The sequence below is a fragment of the Cnephaeus nilssonii genome (genome assembly GCF_951640355.1).
Source record: "Cnephaeus nilssonii genome assembly, chromosome: 7".
NCBI classification, from domain to species: domain Eukaryota; kingdom Metazoa; phylum Chordata; class Mammalia; order Chiroptera; family Vespertilionidae; genus Cnephaeus; species Cnephaeus nilssonii.
Genome location: NC_137078.1, coordinates 20,362,996 through 20,370,584, shown reverse-complemented (window position 1 = coordinate 20,370,584; position 7,589 = coordinate 20,362,996).

The window sequence follows — 7,589 nt, the reverse complement described above, 5'->3', positions numbered from 1 at the left end:
TTGAGGGTTTTTTTATATTATTTTTTATTGATTTCAGAGAGAAAGGAAGAGGGAGAGAGAGATAGAAATATCAGTGAGAGAGAATCATTGATTGGCTGCCTCCTACATGCCCCACATTGGGGATTGAGCCTGAAATCCAGGCATGTATGCTGACCTGGAATCAAACCATGACCTCCAGGTTCATAGGTCGACACTCAACCACTGAGTCACACTGGCCAGGCCTGCCTATGGGTTTTAAGATGCATTGCTATAAGATCTAATTATGAGCACAGGGATTTACCAGAATACCTCAGAGATATTGTAGGTTTGGTTCCAGACCACCGCTATACAGTGAATAGTGCAATAAAGTCACACAGATTTTTTTGTTTTCCAGTGCATATCAAAGTTATGTTTAAGTGTGGAATAGCATTAGGTCTAAAAAAATTTACAGGCCTTAATTAAAAAATACTTCATTGCTAAAAAATGCTAACCATCTTTTAAGCTTTTAGAGAATCATAATTTTTTTGTTGGTGGAGGGTCTTGCCTTGATTTTGATGAAACTCAATATCTGGAAAGATCAATAAAGCAAAGCACAATGAGTGAGGCATGGCGGTATTTGTTTTAGAAAATGTTATTTAGAACCTACTAAGTTCTTACTCTTGAGCCATTCACAGTCCAGTAGGGGAGTCTAACATGTTCACTAGCTTTAAAAATATAATGTAACAAATGACTATTTGTTAAGACAGTGATGATGATGGTGACAATGCCTAACATTTATTGGAAGCTTTCCCAATGGCAAGCTCTATTATGTGCTTTACATAAAAAAAAAAGCACAAGACAATACTTTGGGAATATAGATGCTAGAAAGATCGTCAGGTGAAAATATAGCACATTATTTTTCAAAATTTCCAAGAAATTTTGCATATAAACAAAGCAAAACTCTCATAAGTTATTTAGTGAGATAACATAGTAGAGCAATTTAGATATTAGATTTTATTTGTAATAATTTTCTTTTATATTGGAAACATTTTAGATTTATGGAGTAGTTGCAAAGCAGGTACATAGGGTCAGAGAGCAATGACTTCAAGTCCCAGTTCTGTTATTTATTATTGTGTCCTTGGACAAGTTACTTAGCCACTCATATCCTCAGATGTGGCTTCTTAAATTGAAAAAAGGCACACTACAATGGGGGAAAAAGGAGACATACGTAATACTTTCAACAATAAAGAATTTAAAAAAAGAAAAATGGCACAATAATACTTGCTTGAGAGGGTTGCAAGAAAGAAAAAACGAGAGAATACATGTAAAGTGCTCTGCACATGCTTGGACCATTGATGTGCTCAATAAACCTCAACACTTAATATTACTTAAATGGACCAATGTATTTGGTTTTCTTTTTTAAATCTTTATTGTTGAAAGTATTACATAGGTCCTCTTCCCCCCCCCCCCCCGCCCCATTAATCTCTTCCAGCCCGTTCCTGTCCCACCACCCCCACCCAGGCCCTCACCACCCCATTAATTAATGAAAATCATATGTTAAAATAGTTTTAAGTGGCCTATGTATATTGATTATAGTTTTAGCTCTTCAAAGGATAAGTTCCATGTCCTCCCTATCCTGCTGCTTTTCTAGACAGTGGAGAGAGCTCTCTTCTAACCTCCACCCAGGCTCAGTCCACACCAAGCCAAATGGACCCATCATCTTTTTGTGTCACACTGTCAGCAAGTCTCTTCCCACCTAAAGAAATGGAGGGAAGATGTAATGGGTGTACTCATTGTCTTAGATCAGCGATTTTCAACCTTTTTTTCATCTTATGGAACACATAAATTAATTACTAAAATTCTGTAGCACACCAAAAAATATATTTTTTGCTGATCTGACAAAAAAATAGATATAATTTTTATTCATTCACATCAAATGGCTATTGTTATGTTGGCTATTGTCATTTTTTTCATTTGACAATCTAAAGAAAAAAAGGTCCATGCCCCCGACTAAATAGTCAGGTACTGCATGTTTTAAAAATTCTTGCCTCTGTATCTATCTTTTTGTTCAAGTTTATAATGTTCTTTATTATCCATAAATGAGTGAGATCATGTGGTATTTTTCTTTCATTGACTGGCTTATTTCACTTAACATAATGTTCTCCAATTCCATCCAGGTTGCTGCAAATGGTAAGAATTCCTTCTTTTTTATGGCAGCATAGTATTCCATTGTGTAGATGTACCACAGTTTTTTAATTCACTCATCTGCTGATGGGCACCTAGGCTGTTTCCAGATCTTAGCTATTGTAAATTGTGCTGCTATGAACATAGGGATGCATATATCCTTTCTTATTGGTGTTCCCAGTTTCTTAGGATATATTCCTAGGAGTGGGATTACTGGGTCAAATGGGATTTACATTTTTAGTTTTTTAAGGAAACTCCATACTGTTCTCCACAGTGGCTGTACCAGTCTGCATTCCCACCAGCAGTGCACAAGGGTTCCTTTTCCTCCGCATCCTCGCCAACACTTGTCGTTTGTTGATTTGTTGATGATAGCCATTCTGACAAGTGTGAGATGGTACCGCATTGTTGTTTTGATTTGCATCTCTCGGATAATTAGTGACTTTGAGCATGTTTTCATGTGTCTCTTGGCCTTCCTTCTGTCTTCTTTTGCAAAGATTCTATTTAGGTCCGTTGCCCATTTTTTTATTGGATCATTTATCTTCCTTTTATTAAGTTGTATAAGCTGCCTGTAGATGTTGGAGATTAAACCTTTTTCAGTGATGCCATTTGCAAATATGTTCTCCCATGCAGTGGGCTTTCTTGTTGTTTTGTTGATAGTTTCTTTTGCTGTAAAAAAGCTTTTTATTTTGATGTAGTCCCATTTGTTTATTTTCTCTTTAGCTTCCATTGCCCTAGGGGCAGTATCGGTGAAGAAGTTCTTTTGGCATATGTCTGAGATTTTGCTGCCTGTGGATTCCTCTAGTATTTTTATGGTTTCCCGTCTTATGTTTAAGTCCTGTATCCATTTTGAGTTTATTTTTGTGTATGGCGTAAGTTGGTGATCTATCTTCATTTTTTTGCATGTATCTGTCCAATTTTCCCAACACCATTTATTGAAGAGACTGTCTTTATTCCATTGTATGTTCATGCCTCCTTTGTGCTTATTTATGGATAATAAAGAACATTATAAACTTGAACAAAAAGATAGATACAGAGGCAGTAAAGCATCAAACAGTCTGTCAAATTACAGCAGGAAGGTTAGGGAGAGGTGGGGAAGATAAGAGATCAATCAAAGGACTTGTATGCATGCATATAAGCATAACCAATGGACGCAAAACCCTGGAGGGTGAGGGCATATATGGGAGTGGGGTGGGGGGGGGCAATGGTAAGATATGTACACATATAATAGCTTAATAAAAAAAATTGAAAAAAAAATTCTTGCCACATACCTCTGTGCCACAGTACACAGGTTGAAAATCACTGTCTTAGACAGTTCAGGCTGCTGTAACAAAAGAGCATAGACTGGGTTTCTTAAAAACAACATAAATGCATTTCTCACAGGTTTGGGGCAGAAAGTCCAAGATTGAGTACCAGCAGGTCCAGTGTCTGATAAGGGCCCACCTCCTCGTTTGCAGATGGCCATCTTATGTGAAGAGCAGAGAGAGGAAGCAAACTCTGTCATGCATCTTCTTATAAGAGCACTAGTCCCATCTTGAGGGCTTTACCCTCATGACCTAATTACCTCCCCAAAGCCCCCTTCTCCAAATACCATCAAATTAGAGATTAGGGTTTCCACATGTGAATTTTGAGAGGAACAAATGTTTAGTCCACAGCACCCATTCAGGATAGGAAGCTGAAGCATTCTGCTCAGATGTATTCAGTGTGGGTTCACTGAGAGGACTCCCTGAGCATCCCTTTAGCGCTCTGAGAATGGGTATAAGGACTCCCTTTCTGTGGACCTGGTGAACAGTTCACAGCTCAGCCTCCCATGTCTCTCTGCTGAACTGGGGATGGGACTCAAAAACCTGGGAAACTGGGGGACCAAGCAACTTCTTCCCTTTCTATGATTTCTGAGGTACTGAGGACTGTTTCTCTACTTCTCAAACACAGAGAACTACCAGGATTCACCAGGCCTCTGAGTTGCCCATTTGGGCCATGCACACTCAACTCAATCATTGACTAATAGTCACTCCTATGATATGAATTCTTTAGAAGGAAATACTTCTAACCAGACAGTATTTGGGCAACAGATTCAAAATCAGTTTTCTGGCTTCATAATTTGGCAAACAGTTGAGCACACTTGAATTTTTCTATACTTCTCTCTGCTACCTAGGACATACTTCTAATTATAACTTACTATCCCCCTTCATTAAAACAAACTCAAATTGAGTGTTTTCATTTATTTAACTCCCTTGCCTACATGAACTTGCCCCTCAGTTCTCTCTCTCTCTCTCTTCTCTCTTTCTCTATCTCTCTCTTTCAGAGAGATGTGATGGTAATTCATAAACCTTAGTCTGTAGGTCAATTTCAGTTGTTCTTTTCAATTCCTAAGAAATTTACCAGGGGCATTGGGAAATTCTGGGTCATTATAGTCTTAATGGAAAGCCCCAGGTCAAGAGTTACAACATTTTTCCAGTTTAAAAGCTAATGCTGATCTTAAGACGACTCTGCAATATGTTTGAGAATTATTCTCATCAAATGTTTTCTGGAAAGAATTCAGGCTTGCAGTGGAGAGCCTACTGGTAGGTTTAGCACTTCTACTATGCCACTCACTGATGACACACTGCAAAAGTTATTCCTGCAAACACACTTCCTAGTGGCGAGATACGTCTTGTGCCCCAGATGGGCATTCTGATCAGGTGGTGGCCATGAGGACAGTCATTCTCCCAGGACCTCCGCTATCATAAAACCTAATGCTTATTGGGCACTTACTATCTTAAGGGCTTTATCCTTGGCATTCCACATGTACTGTTTCGTTCAGCCTGCACAGCAATACTATGAGTTGGGCACTATTATTATCTTCATTTTACAGTTGAAGAAACTAAGACATAGAGAGTTTTATTAGCTTGCCTATAGTCACACAGGTTGGAAGAAGTGAAACCAGAACTGAACTAGGGCACACTGACCTTAGAGCCCACACACTTGGCCACTGTGTAAAAATGTTTTACCTCACTTCACTTTGGAGTCCATGCTTTGTTAGAAGCCAACATTTAACTGTAGGAGCCTTATCAAAACAATAGAAAGCAAATTGAGAGCCACTCAAATCATCCAGCAGCTTGCAAACATTTCCTCAGTCATCCTCTTACTCTCAGTGTCTCCACAGTTATGGCACTGATGGTACAACAACAGCAGTGTCAGGGCTGAGGGCTGCATTTTCCTACTTGGCCACTTAGCTCAGTGGCTTTGAGGTCCAGTGTGCTCTCAATTTGCTCCTGGGCCGGTGCTTACTTGGAAAGTTAAAGCCAGATTGATGGAACGAGGGATGCTTACACTAATTCAACTAAAGAGCCAAAAACTACATAAAAACTGTTCTATGTTACTACAACTGTGGGGGGAGGGTGTTTTTAGGCCTGTAGTGCAGAAATCATTGTTTCCAGAACAGGGAAAAAATCAGTTCTCTCGCACTACAAGTAAGTTCATTGACAAAGAGGCCTCATGGTTTGAGAACAATCTTGAGGTCAAGTGGATAAGCTTCATAGAGTCCCTATGTAGGCCTTTTCTGAATCATTTTAACTTGTCTGCCTCTGTATCTTGGAAGGTGAACACAGAAGGGGAAATGTCAGACTATCATGAAAAAAGAAGTTTTGACATCTTTGAAGAGTAGTATACAAAGAGTTGGTTCTGGAGTAGAGGGTCAGGAGGAGACATTTCTTCTAACCAGCTGATAATCGGCTGTACTTCTGTCTCCAGGAGCTCACAACATGTAAAGCATTCTTATCCTGAGCAAGCCAAGCTTCAAAGAAATTGAGTTTGTTGAAGGTACAAAGAGAGAAAAGCTGATTTTATTCTGCATTGGCATGAGATTTATTTTAGGCCACAACGAAAACTGGAATCACTTTGAGTAGCCTCAAAGAGGAGATTGTTGGAAAATGCTTAGTGATCATGGATACTCCTCAACCATGGATATAAGTGAAGTAATTCCAGATGAATAATTAATATACACTAATTTAGATTTGCTTGGTAGGCAGAAATGCCAAGGAAGCCAACACATTTGACCTTAAACTTCAAAGTAAACAAAGGTCCTGGGAAGTTTGTTTCATTTTCATATAGTTTGAGAATGTCATTTTTATTCAGAGGTCAGTAAACAATTAATCAAAACAACTCCTTTTGACCAAATAAGTCAACTCTGAAATGAACAATCTCACAGCTTCTGCTACTTCTTCTTCTTCTTTTTTTAAGTTAAGGGGATTTTTTATTTAAAGCCCAGCAAACTTTTCCTTGCTTTTATAAAACACTGCCCTATGGTTCCAGGCAGAAAAGCAAAAACTTTCAAAGGTCATGTGATGTAATTCTAGAAATGTAGAAATAAGAAAACCAACTAACAAGCAAAAAGGATGTATCTGATAAAAATCTTTGGCAGCATGTCTTAAAGCAGAATACATAAATATGCATGCATATATGTGTAATACTAAGAGGATTTCACCTTGAAACTTGATAGCTGTAATTCCTTAATAAAGACCACTTGTTTGACAAGGGCTAAATTAGTCTCTGAGCTGGGTTACACAGGAAATAAAATTCTGTTCCATAATAGGAGCCCTTCTCAGTAACCTCTCTGAGTACACGTATGGGCAGAGGTGCAAAGAGGCAAATAAAGCCTTTTTCTCTTCCAAGACCAAAGAAGTTGGTGCATGTAAACACAGATTAAAGTGCTTCCATAAGGCTTTGGGGAAAGAATACATTCCCCTCTCCCCACAGGATCATGGCCTGTCCTACAGAAGGGGCACTGAATTCTTCTGGTTTCTAAAGAGCAATTGAGGATGATTTCCTTCTTAGAAGATGAGGAAAATGGTACCTCAGAAGGATCATGTTATGTACTACTTTTTACAATCAGGGCAAAAAAAATGTAATTGCCCATACAGCAGCAAGATGCCTTTTACCTGTATGAAAAGTATAGTCACTGGTGCATACAGCATCCTGGATTGTGAGAGGGATGTACAACTGCTGGTTTAGGCCCGACATCCCCTGAGGGGTCCTGGATTGAGAGAGGGTGCAAGCCGGGCTGAGGAGACCCCCCTTGTTCCCCCCCCCCCCGCCTCGTGCATGAATTTCATGCACCGGGCCTCTAGTACCAATTAAAAGACAGATATGGGCATAGTGAATTAAAAAAAGCAACATGCCCAACTATATTGTTTACCAGACACTCAATTTAATGTCAATGATATAGGTAGCTTTACAGTAAAAAGATGAAAAATATCCTATCTAAGAAAAGGGTAATATGCAAATTAACTGTCACTCCATCACAAAGATGGTGGTGCCCATAGCCACAAGATGGTGGTGCCCAATCCTCTTAGCCCTGCTGGAGTCCCCCAGTCCTGCAGGGGGGAGGTGTGGCTGCTGAGAGTGGGCAGCGTGAGCGGCCTGGTGGAATGCTTGCTTCGTCACTGCAGCAACGAGGCAAGCATTCCGCG